The sequence below is a fragment of the Akebia trifoliata genome, chromosome 9 (assembly GCF_017979445.1).
Source record: "Akebia trifoliata isolate Shusen 1 chromosome 9, ASM1797944v1, whole genome shotgun sequence".
NCBI lineage: Eukaryota > Viridiplantae > Streptophyta > Magnoliopsida > Ranunculales > Lardizabalaceae > Akebia > Akebia trifoliata.
The window spans coordinates 3,640,984-3,654,123 of record NC_141383.1 but is presented as its reverse complement, the minus strand read 5'-3'; positions in this window follow the sequence as shown (position 1 = coordinate 3,654,123).

Below are 13,140 nucleotides of genomic sequence, written 5' to 3'. Positions count from 1 at the left end.
GTACAGTACAAGGAGCTCTTTTTGTCAGATCTGAGGGAGTAAAATCCTTACTATCGGAAAGGTATGAAATTTTTTATTTTTATTTTTATCTAGGTTTTTAGCAATGTGATATATTTGGGAAGTTAGTAGAGACCGGCTTTGGCCGGGCGGGGTTGGTGCCTAACACCTTCCAACCCCGTAACGTGATCCCCGAACTCTTTTTCTCTTTCGTAGATTAGTTTGCCTTTTTTAGAGTCAGTTTGGTTCCTAGACCTTAACAACTAGGTGGCGACTCCCAAATCTCAAGGGTCAAAAGCGGATCCGCGCACCCCGCGGATCGAAGGGCGCTTTCAATGCTTAGGATCGCTACACTTTACACTCGATTTAGTAAGTACGTACGCTTAGGTTCACTATACAATTCGATAACTTAAAAACTTCGATACACAATTTGATAACTTAGAGACTTCGCTACACTAGGAAAATATAACTTTAGAGCTTAGAAATATTCACACAGTGATTGAAAGAAACCTTACGCTAAAATTCGAAAAAATCCATAAAAAAATATCAAAATGATGAAAATACCCTTCATAAATTTTAGATCTCCGAAAAGTCTCGAAAGTACCTCCATTGCACTCAAAAGGTGATTTCGAGTCCAATGAGACTCAAATCGATAAAAACAGAGAAATTCATAAAAATATGTAAATGTCCCTCATAAATTTCGGACCCCTGAAAAATCCTGAAAGTACCTCAATTACACTCAGAATGTGATTTCGAGTCTAACGAGAGCCAAATCGACCAAAATAGAGATATTTAAGAAAAATCTATAAAAAAACATCAAAATGATCAAAATGCCCATCAATATCCAACTCTAACATAGAGACTCTGATTTCTAGGAAAATAAATTTCAAATAAAAAATAAAACTAAAATTCAACTAAGAAATCAATTTAAAATTCAAATTGAAAATTAAACTAAACCAAGATCAAATTATAATTCAAAATTTAAACAAAATTTAAAATCGAAAATCAAATTAAATTTCAATAAAAATACAAAATAAAATTAAGTTAACTTAAAAATTAAGAAACAAATTAAAATACAAAATCATAATCAAGTTTAAAATCAAGTTAAAAATCATTCAACCAATTAAATAGTAAAATTAAATTGAATTAATTAACCAATCAAAATAAAATCAAAATTAAATTAAAATTGAATCAACCAAATCAAATTGAAATACAAAATTAAAATCAAAATTTAAATATCAAATTTGAATATCAAATTAAAGTATCGAAAAAAATCAATTGAAATTCAATTCAAAATCAAATTGAAAATCAAGTTGAAAATCATTCGAATCAATCAAATTGATCAACCAATCAAAATAAAATCAAAATCAAATTATAATTGAATCGACCAAATCAAATTGAAATTCAAAATCAAAATTAAATCATAATCAAACAAAAGTCAAATTAAAATTCAATCGATTAAGAAAAGTGAAAATTAAAATTTATTAAAATTTTAAATTAAAATCCAATCCATCAATTAACATTGAAATTAAAATTCAATCGATCAACTAAATTCAAAACTAAAATTGACCAATCGAATTCAAAATTAAATCAATCAACCAAAAATAAAATCCACTCGATCAAATTGAAATCCAAATAGGATTAAATTAAAATCGAGTTCCAACCGATCACTCAATTTAATTATCTACGAGAAATCATTAAGGCGAGTAGCGTGGGATCACCACCCCCCATTCTCCAAAAAGAAAAATAATAAATAAAAAAAGTGAGAAAGAAGATACGTAGACACACATTTTCATCTCCAACTTTCTCTTTCCTATGTCCTCTATCTCCCTCTCTTTAACTTCTCATAACTATCGATGTCCTCCACCATCACTCCCATTTCTCCCTCTCTCATATTTGAAGGTAGAATCACCATAAAAGAGGATTAAAGAAATCATTGAAAGAGAAAAAAAAATATTTTTGGGATTATCCTTAAAAAAAAAAGTAATATTTTTTCCACCATTAAAATTACAACATTCTTCTTCCTTCTTAGAAAAAAACACACCTTCTCTAGTAACGTCTTCAACTCCTCTTTTTCGCGTTAGACGGCAATCCCACTTCTTCTTTTTCTTCATTTTTTAAAAAAAAACCTACAACAATTATCTACTTCCATTAACATTTTTTCGTCCTCTTCAAATCCAAAAAAAAAAAAAATCAAAAATAAAAGATAGCCCCCAACCATCTTCTTTCTTTCACTCTCTCTATTTTTCTTCATTTTCACTACATCTTCCTTTCAACCATTCAAACAAAAAAAAAGAAAAAATAAAAACTAATTTTAGAGAGAAATTCACACATCAAACTTGCAAGATCACGGCATTACTCATAAGCTATTTCGAGTTTTTGTTGAAGGAATCTAAGCTTCTGAAATCATTCGGCAAAGGTAATTTTTTTTTTACTTTTATTTATTTATTTATTTATTTTATTATATTTATTTATTCTTGATTTCATAATTTTTTATGTACCCGAATGGATTCGCCAATTTTTTAAGTATACGTGGCACTAATGACAATTTTTAAAATTTATAAAATATTAATGGATCAACCAATTGATTATTAATATTATTGGATCAATTTTCTCATTTTCTAATATTAATGGATCAATTCATTGATTTTACGAAATGTATAAACTAATTCATTAAGTTTGGCGCTCGTGGTGATTTTGGAAAATCAAAATTTTCTTGATCAAAATTATTGAAGTCGACTCATTGATTTTAGATACATTAGAAATTTGAATCGATTTTTTTCTATAAAATGAATATGTCAGTTCAATCAATGATTTTGGCGCACATAACGATTTTAGAAAATCAAGATTTTCTTGATCAAAATTGTGAGTCAACTCACTAATTTTGTATATATTGAAAGTTTCAAATAGAAATTTTTTATGAAATGGGCACGTGAGTTGACTTACTGATTTGGTGTACATTGGAGGTTTAAAATAAAAATTTTCTATGAAATGGGCACTTGAGTCAACTCACTGATTTTGTGTACATTGGAGGTTTAAAATCGAAATTTTCTATGAAATGGACACGTGAGTCAACTCACTAATTTTGTGTATATTGAAAGTTTAAAATCAAAATTTTTTATGAAATGGGCACGTGAATCAACTCACTGATTTTGATTCATGTGGCAATTCCAAAAAATCAATTCTTTGATTAATAATTTGTAGGTTAACTCACTGATTTTAGTTCACGTGGCGATTCAAAAAATCAAATTTCTTTGATTAAAAAATGTGTGGGTTAGTTTACTAATTTTAATACACATAGCAATTTAAAAAATCAAATTTTTTCATTGAAATTGATGAGTTGACTCACTGATTTTGGTGCACATGACATTAACGATTGAATTCATACTTTTAAAAATGTGACTGAATTGATCCATTAATTTTTGGTATCACGTAAGCTTTACTAAATCGTGGGGTTCCATCATGCGAAATTCGAGAATCCATGTAGTTATTTTAGCCGTAAGATTCGTTTAGTAAATCTGATGTAATTTGATGATGATGATTGGACCCTAGTTTGACTTTTAGTATTTGAATGTTGACCATAGGATATTTTTGGATTGTAGTAGAGACTGATCATCTTGATCAGACGGCTCGATGCCTAACACCTTCTAAAACCCATAACCTGACCCTTTACCCATCTCTCTGATCCGTAAATCGACCCATATCCATTTGGAGTTAATTTTGGTTCTTAGACCTAAATTAGGTGGCGACTCCTTATTCTTTTAAAATTCCCAAGATACGTAATCGGATCCCATTCCACTATTTAGCGGTCGGCTGCGAGGGTCGAGGCGATTTCACTTATCATAGGCTTATTAGGCTCTATAGACTTCTAGACACGGAAGAACTCGTAGACTACTAATGAGCTTAGATAACAAATTCTTAATAACACTCCATGATTATTGCTCTAATATCCGTGGTACTAGCCAACTCCTATAAACATAGCAGATCTGTATCCCATACAAAACTAATGTTATGCTTTGATATCATCTGTGACGCCCCACCAAACTCTAACACAAATCCTTATGTTAGATCTCAAGGTACTAGCTGGCACCTCGAAATTTTGATATAGTCTTCTGTGTTTATGTTAGTATTCCAAGGCGTTCAACCTGCACCTGATAAACGACATACAATCCTATATATAAATATATAAAATAGAATGCTAGTGGAAGTCTATATACATCTAATAACGTACGATAGATCAGAGTGTGAAAAAAGAAATTTATACAGGATTATACAAAACTTTCTCACTCTAACAAAAGTCTTAACGCTTAGAACAACATCTATAATACTTTTGGACAAATCGATACCACTAGGAGGTATAGTCCCAATACTCACTAGGTGACGAACTCTGATTGTCTATCTACCCACAAGATGATCCTCACTCGTGTTCTATACCTGTCTCGCCAAGCTTTGAATCTAAAACTAAAAAAATGGAGAAGGAAATGATGAGTAACAATGGTTACCTAGTAGGGAATCAAATAATTTCTGCCAATAACCTCTCCTAATATGAACGAATAAACATACTGAATCATTTTAAAATATGTAAAATTTCACAGAAGAAACTATGATTAACTGGTACATATAACCAAGGATGAGCAACTAAACATTTTAAAACTCACATTACATCGATCAGCAGTACTCACTATAACATTCTCTTTTTTATACAAAATTAATTGATCAAATGGAAACATTAAATATACAATTCATTTTATATATCAAAATAAGCAACAGATACATAAAACACAATGGTGGGGTAGTAGAATTAGAGAATTGAGATTCACGATTGGATCGCTCCCAATCGAGACATGATGTTCCATAATAAAGTATTAGTTCTTGATATTGTGGCTGGTCGTTGTTTACCACACTTGCGGGACTATTTATCCAGCTCAAACTAGCCGTTTGACGTGAGCATAAGCAATGGGTCTCTTTTTGATATGTCAGAACGTTCAACTACTATGGATTGTTAATAATCACTAACTAATCATTTTCGTCTATGCCCATCAGGTGTGCATGTGATTCCCAAATATACAAACGATTCATATACGATCACCTTTACATTAAAAGTTCACTGGTAAAGATAGAGAGGAATAACCCGGATTCCAGTTGTGACTCTATTCTCATATACGTCCCATACAACGTATGAGCTTGGCGGTTCCTACCGTACATCTCAGGATAGTATACTACTCCGGATGATATGACGTACTATCTCTTCAGGCATTCACAAACTCTTTAACAGCTCACAAAATATATATATATATATATATATATATATTTTTTTTTTTTCATTTAAAAACAAAAAAGAAATTAACAAATAAGGTTGAGAATGGCTATCCAGTTTCCTACCATGCAAGTGTGGCGACCCGGCCTAAAATAAATAACATAACAGAAAAGTAAACAGCGCCTCGCGTTAACAGAAAGTAAATAAACATGCAACCAATAACATTATCCTTAGATATCCATTCACCAATCTACACACAACACAATAATATAAAATACAAATATCACTTATCGAATGTGACTATGACATTTTATCGTTTCATACTCTTTTTTTCTTTTTTCCGATTTGTACACTTTTCAATCTCTCAAATGAAATATCCATTTTTTTATATTCATCAACTCAATATGAGTTCATTGAATATTAAATCATATTTTCCAACTATAGAATTTATTTTTTCTCAATAATATTATAAAAGAACAAAATTTATATCAAAACGGGGTTCGAGCAGTGCACAGGATTCAACTAATGAAAATAACCCGTTGAAATATCCTACCCACATAAAATTTATTATAAAATACAATTAAACATATCAAATATGCAAGTTCTGGTGTGAATTTGAAATAACCAATTGAATTATATATTTTTGAAAACTCACCACAAATTTTTAATAAAATATTAAATGCAATTTTCACAATTTACAATTACTAATAGAAATTGAGAGTTCCTTACTATCTCTATGTGAGATGATCGAAGCGCATGCGTAAAAATCGAGGTGAATGACACGAAAATCAAAATAGATTGAACTTCGAGATGACTGATTTTTAGATCTGGTCCTGTGATTTCGAAGATCTCAATGTTATCATCCTTTCTTCCTTTTGCGACGTAGGACGATTTGATCCCGAAAAGGATGAAATCCAAGGTCAAAGTTTAGAAATCCCCATATATAAATACGGCTTATTTTTGATGATACGAGGTAAAAAAGAAAGTGAAATGAAAAGAGGTTGGGTGAATTTTGTAGAGAACACGGCTATGGACGTTTCTCCCTTCTGCGTCGATCGTCGACGGCGAACCGTTTATCGTGAATCTGATGTTGAAGTTTAAAAAAAAGCAAATTTTTCTTTTTAACTTTCGTTGTCTGTTTTGGATGGGTTGGAGAAGATGAAGAATAAAAAAAATTAAAAATTTTATTTATATAAAATCTAGGACAAAATCGGTATTTTGTCAATTGTTTTGATCGACGATAACTTGACCATCCGGACTCCAAAACTGATAAATGAATACTCTATTTTATTTAATTTTTCGTTCTGATCTAATGGTACAGTCAATTTTTACAAATTTTGTGTCTAACAAAAATTTAAATTTTTGGCTTTAGGTGATCCCTAAAATTGACGTCATTTTCGTTTTTAACGATAATTCGACTTTCTATGCTCCAAAAATGACAAATAAATAGTCCATATTTAATAATTTTTTGTTACGAACCCAATGATATAATCGAATCTAAATAATTTTGCTATAGTAAAAAATACTATTTTACCCTGGTTCTACTCGGTAATCGAGGATTTTACAACTTTTCTATTCGGACTCGCACTTGCGTATGCTTAGAGGCTAAAATATGTTTTTCTATCATTTTGAATCCAATGGTGAGGTCAGAGTTTCGTAAAAATGATCAGAAACCTCCTAAAGTTTTATCCTTAAGTCTCATTTTCAAGATTTTCTCAAAATTCCACTATTTATTTTCCTCGAGATACGAATCTAAAACTCGGGATTTTACATTTGTCCTAAATCATCTAGTCTCCATTAAAATGAAAGAGGATATTTGATATGAGGGTGATAAAGGGATCTGGTATTTCATTTCCTCTTTCATTTAATTTGAACCTGCCATCATCTTTTAATTTGACATGATTGATTATGCTATCTTTATCTTCTTGACTTAACATATTATGCCACCATCTACAGAGTTGGGTTGTAAATATACTAGCAATGATCTTGCTGTATGTTTTTCAGATAGATTATAACAAGAATATGCATTTTCAAATACTATAATTTAATGAAGTGTATTCATTACTATCAGTATATCCATCTATGTTCTATTCATATATCTCATTACCATTATAATGTTTTCTTGGATTTACTTTTTCTTCAAATTGAAGATCAATCGGTATCGGTTTTCTATAATAAGATTTTATTTTTGAATAATAATTTGGTCTAGAATAATTTGATCTAGAGTATTTTGATTTTCTAAGTTTATTAATTTTAAAAGTTTCTTCATTATTATCAATAAATTAAGATTCTAAGTTTTTTGAGGAATTTTATGAAAAATAATCAGAAGAATATTTATCTCTAAATTTTCTTGAATTCTTTTAGTTATTTCATCCAAAAAGGATGAAGAAGTCTCTATTGGGGTTAGTCCTTCTTGAAGGTGAAATAGATTTTTAGCTTTTGATCGTATTATTGATGTTATTGATTTAGGTTTATTAGATAATGATCTTAGTTGTTGTCCTAGTTGATAAAGATAAGTATTTGTATAATTATTTTTTCTATTAAGTGAGATAGATCCTTTTGGGTACAAAAAACTTCTTTTTAAAATTGTGTTTTTGATTTAAGAGATGTTGCTATTGAACCCATTGTTTTTATGGCTTTAAAATGGGGAAATGTTAATTCAATTTTTATTTTTTAATTTTTTTATAGTTTTTCATATTTGTATTTTTTATTTTAACATATTTACTGAATAAGATAATTTTAAATTTGTTTGAGTTTCTAACCATGTAAATAATGGAATATGGATTTGTTTTGTATTCATTTCTTCAAACTATTTTTCTTTATTTATTGTGAATTTTTTATTTTCTAGACATATGAGTGGACTATCAAAATTGAACTTGGTGGGATTATATTCACCAAATTTGACAAAATCACAAAAATGCCCCTTATAGGGTTTACAATCATTTCATGCCAAAAAATTCATAAGTGACACAAATCGATAATCCCATTGAATTCCTTACGAAAAATCGATTCTAAAACATTCCAAAGCATCAAAAAACGACTTTTCAATGCAAAAGTCCTCTTCGGGGGTAAAATTATAATTTTTTAATTTTAAAAATTTAAAATTTCGAAATTAATAATTAAAATATTAATTAATGTAAAATGAAATCCTAATTAAAATTAAATTTTTTTAACTCAATCAATCAAGCTCTTAGTCAAAATTGTTGATGGTTGCCTACTTATTCAAGTGGAGCCCCTTGATATTTATTTAAAGATCCCTCCATCTGGGGGCCTAAAGAATTAAAATATAATTAAGGGGGTGCTTCAAAAATCAAAAATATATTCTTTCATTGTACGGAAGAATTAAAACCTTAATCTAAAGAAATCTAGTCAATTAAATAAGACTTAAGTCAAGATCCTAATTTAAAATCCTAATCTAAAGAAACCTAGTCAATCAACACTACAAAATATGAGGTATTTAGAGGCGGTTTTAAACTGCCACAAATATTGACTAAACTGCCTCCAATATATTTAACGGCAGTTTAGTCAAACCGCCCACTATAGTGGCGTCGCTGATTCCTTTTAGTGGCCGACTAAGGGCGGTTTTAAAACCGTATCTAAATAATGATTTAAGGGCATTTTTTACATTTTTAGAGGCTATTTGAAAACCACCTCTAATAATAATAATTTAATGGCGGTTTAAAAACCGCCTCTCAAGAATATGATTTAAGGGCGGTTCTTATATTTTTGAAGGCTATTTTAAAATTGCCTCTAATAATAATAATTTAATGGCGGTTTAAAAACTGCCTCTAAAGAATAAGATTTAAGGGCAATTCTTATATTTTAGAGGCTATTTGAAAACCGCCTCTAATAATAAAAATTTAAGGGCATTTTTAAAATCGCCTCGAAATATTATTATTTAAGGGCGGTTTTTATATTATAGAGGCAGTTTGAAAACCGCCCTTAATAACAAATTAGTTTTTTTAGAAAAAACATTAGAGGCAGTTCAAAATCGCCTCTTATGTTGTAAAAAAAATTAATAAAATATTCATTCCAAAATAAAACCTACAATTATATAAATAAAAAGAGCTGCTATTGGCACTACAAATTTCACTTATCACTTGTTTATAAAAAGATATCACAACCTGTAAATGAATATTTTACCAAACATAAGCTACAATCTACCAAAAATGCATTTACGAAATCCAAAAATAAATTACACATTCTGTAGACACTCCATTTTTGTATCCACCTGATTAATCAACTCGTCAACCCGATCGCAATGATTCCCAATGATGGATGTGTATTCTATTGCTTTATTTTGTTACCAGATGTGTTTCAGAAATCCAGATGAGATATCTCGAACTGACAAAACCTTAAAAACCATGCTACGCTAGGAAAATACGACCCCAGAAACATAGAAATCATCATCTTGCAGACCAAAAAGAAGTTTCACGATAAAAATCACTAAAAATTGATCAAATTACCAAAATACCCCTAACCTCAAGACAACCTTAGAGCCTACGTTACGCTTAGGAAAACTCTCTCGAACACATAAAATAACAAATTGGAACCAAATAAATCATTTCACCAATTTTAATAGAATTTGACAAAATTACGAAAATGCCCTCATAAAGTTCACAACCATTTCACATAAAAATTTTCATAAATGACACAAACCAACATTCTCATTGAATTCCTTACGAAAAACCGATTCTAAAACATCCTAGAAAATTAAAAACCGACTTAAAACGTGAAAAGTCCTCTTCGGGGGTAAAACGGTAATTTCATAATTTTCATAATTAAAAAATTCAAAATTAATAAATAAAACATTAGATAATTAAATTGAAACATTAATGAAATTAATTTAAAATTTTGAACTTAAAAAATCGATCAATCGGACTCTCAGGCAAAATTGTTGAGGGTTCGTGGGATATTTCTTTAAGGACCCCTCCATTTGGGGGTCCAAAGAATTAAAGAAATAATGGAAGGGGGTTCTCCAAAAATTAAAATTAAATCAAGCAAGACTAAAGTCAAGGTATTAAAGTCAATCAAGTGAGACTGAAGTCAAAATTAAAGTCAATTAAGCAAGACTGGAGTCAAGATATTAAAAGTCAATCAATTAAGACTGAAGTCAAAACATTAAAAGTCAATCAAATAAGACCAAAAGTCATAATAGAGATCTAATTAAATAATAACTTTATCTAATAGAGTTCTAACTAAAAAACAATTCCACCTAAAACAATTTGAATTAAAACACAATTCTACCTAAAACAATTCTAATTAAAACACAATTCTACTTAAAATAAGTCTAACTAAAACACAACTCTAATTAAAAGATCTCTAATTAAACACTAACTCTATCCAAATCAACCCCTAAAAACATCTATAAATAGAGGTGCTCACACCCTATTTTCGTATCAAATAAAAAACCCTAGGAGAAGTAGGTCTAGAAGCTCCCCTAGCCCCCCATAAACCCTAGTTTTGGAGCCCCAACTCCTTACCTAACATCCCCCCTTCAATTTTAGTCTAGAAAACATCTAAAATCCCTCTAAAAATACCCTTAAATCCGTAACAAACTTTAAGAGTTCAGATTCAGAAACAAAGAGATACCTTGATTAAGGAGATTTGAAGTCAAATCCGGAGACAGAACGAAGTAAGTGAGTACAGTACAAGGAGCTCTTTTTGTCAGATCTGAGGGAGCAAAATCCTTGCTATCGGAAAGGTATGAAATTTTTATTTTTATTTTAATCTAGGTTTTTAGCAATGTGATATCTTTGGGAATTTAGTAGAGACCGGCTTTGGCTGGACGGGGTTGGTGCCTAACACCTTCCAATCCCGTAACATGATCCCCGAATTCAGTTTTTTTGGTTTTAGATTAGTTTTTATCCATTTAGAGTTATTGATCGGTTCCTAGACCGTAATAACTAGGTGGCGACTCCCAAACCTCAAGGGTCAAAAGCGGATCCGCGCACCCCGCGGATCGAGGACGCTTTCAGTGGCGACTCCACTAGGGACTATTGAGGATCAAACTTGAAAAACCCCAAGTATGGGAGTATTGCCAAGATGACCTAGTTTTTTTTATTATTTAGTTGGATTTATTTATTTTTTCTGTGTATTTATTTATTTATTTTTTTATCTTGATTGTAGATGATTTTGGGCATTGCATTTATTTATTTATTTTTAATTAAGGATCACTTTTTGATGACCCCTAAATAATGAAAGATTCAAATTGATGGAATGATGAAGGTTGGACAGAAATATTAAAACGTTTTTAGAGAATATTCTAGTGAGAATTAAGTCTGGGAGCTTTTAATAAAACATTGATCTCGTCGAGTGGATTAATTTAGAATCTGAGTTCACTCAATTTCGTTATCGGAAGCCTTAGATATCATCGATGCAAGTTCAATCTATAAATCTGGAATTATTTCTGAATGAAAGTTGGGATAGCAATGTTAAAACTTTTCTACAGAATATTCTAGTGAGAATTAAGTCTGGGAACCTTTAGTAAAACGTAGATCTCATCGAATAGATTAATTTAGAATTTGAGTTCACTCAATTTCGTTATCGGAAGCCTTAGATATCATTAATGCAAGTTCAATCTGTAAATCTGGAATTATTTCTGAATGAAAGTTAGGACAGCAACGTTAAAACGTTTTTACAGAACATTCTAGTGAAAACTAAGTCTAGACACCTATTAATAAAATGTAGATCTCATCGAGTAGATTAATTTAGAACTTGAGTTCACTCGATTTCGATATCGTAAGCCTTAGATATCATCAATGCAAGTTCAATCTGTAAATCTGGAATTATTTCCGAATGAAAGTTGGGACAGCAATGTTAAAACTTTTTTATAGAACATTCTAGTGAGAATTAAGTCTGGGAACCTCTTAATAAAATGTAGATCTCATCGAATAGATTAATTTAGAACTTGAGTTCACTCAATTTCGTTATTGGAAGCCTTAGATATCATCGATGCAAGTTCAGATTGTATTTTCCTAATTCACAGAAAATCTGAATTTATCTAATGTTGGCACAATTAATGTTCTTGAGAGTGAGCTCATCTCAACCATTGTCATTCTATCATCAATTGGAATCTCGATTTGTTTTGGATCACCCAAAAGTGATTATTGATTGGACCTTAAAACTTATAAAAATTATGCCTATTACAATGTTTGTTTGATCAATTATTATATGCCATGCTCATTAATTGATTTGCCATGATCTTGACAGATATATTTGAGATGTGTTTGATTTCATCTTAATTTCGATGTGATGGGTTTTGGATTATTTTCTTGATCAATATTCATTTGATATCCATATGTGATGACATAATCTGGGCCATGGCCGATTTGTTTGAAAAAAAGCCCCGGGCACACCCCACCCTATTTTGCACACACCACATACACGTTTACTGTTTTGAGCACTTACACGTCCCATTTAGCCAACGTGGCACTAGTGCGTGGCCCGGTCTCTTCGGAGATACGACGTCATTCATGAAACCCACAATTCCAGTCACGTACCTTAGGGTATATCAAACTGGGGGTATTAATACCGTCTGATCAGGTAATTCTGAGAGATATATTGATGCACCCAGGCGGGGGCAACCTAAGCCTTTGTCCTATTGTAAGCTACACAGTTACATGTCCCGATTGCCAACGTAGTACTAGTACGTGATCGATCCCCTGGTGGGATGCCAAACCATTTATGAAAGCTACAACTCTTGACTCGTACCCATAGGTATAAAATATAATCTAAGTATATCAATTGCACTTCTTGGTCAAAACCGGTGCCTAAGCAAGATCTTGCCCCGCTGTACCCTACTGTACGAGGGGGATAGACTACGTCTATTCTAGACGAGAGGTATTTAAGTGGGCCCTTGCTCAGCATTGTGCGTCACCTCTCAA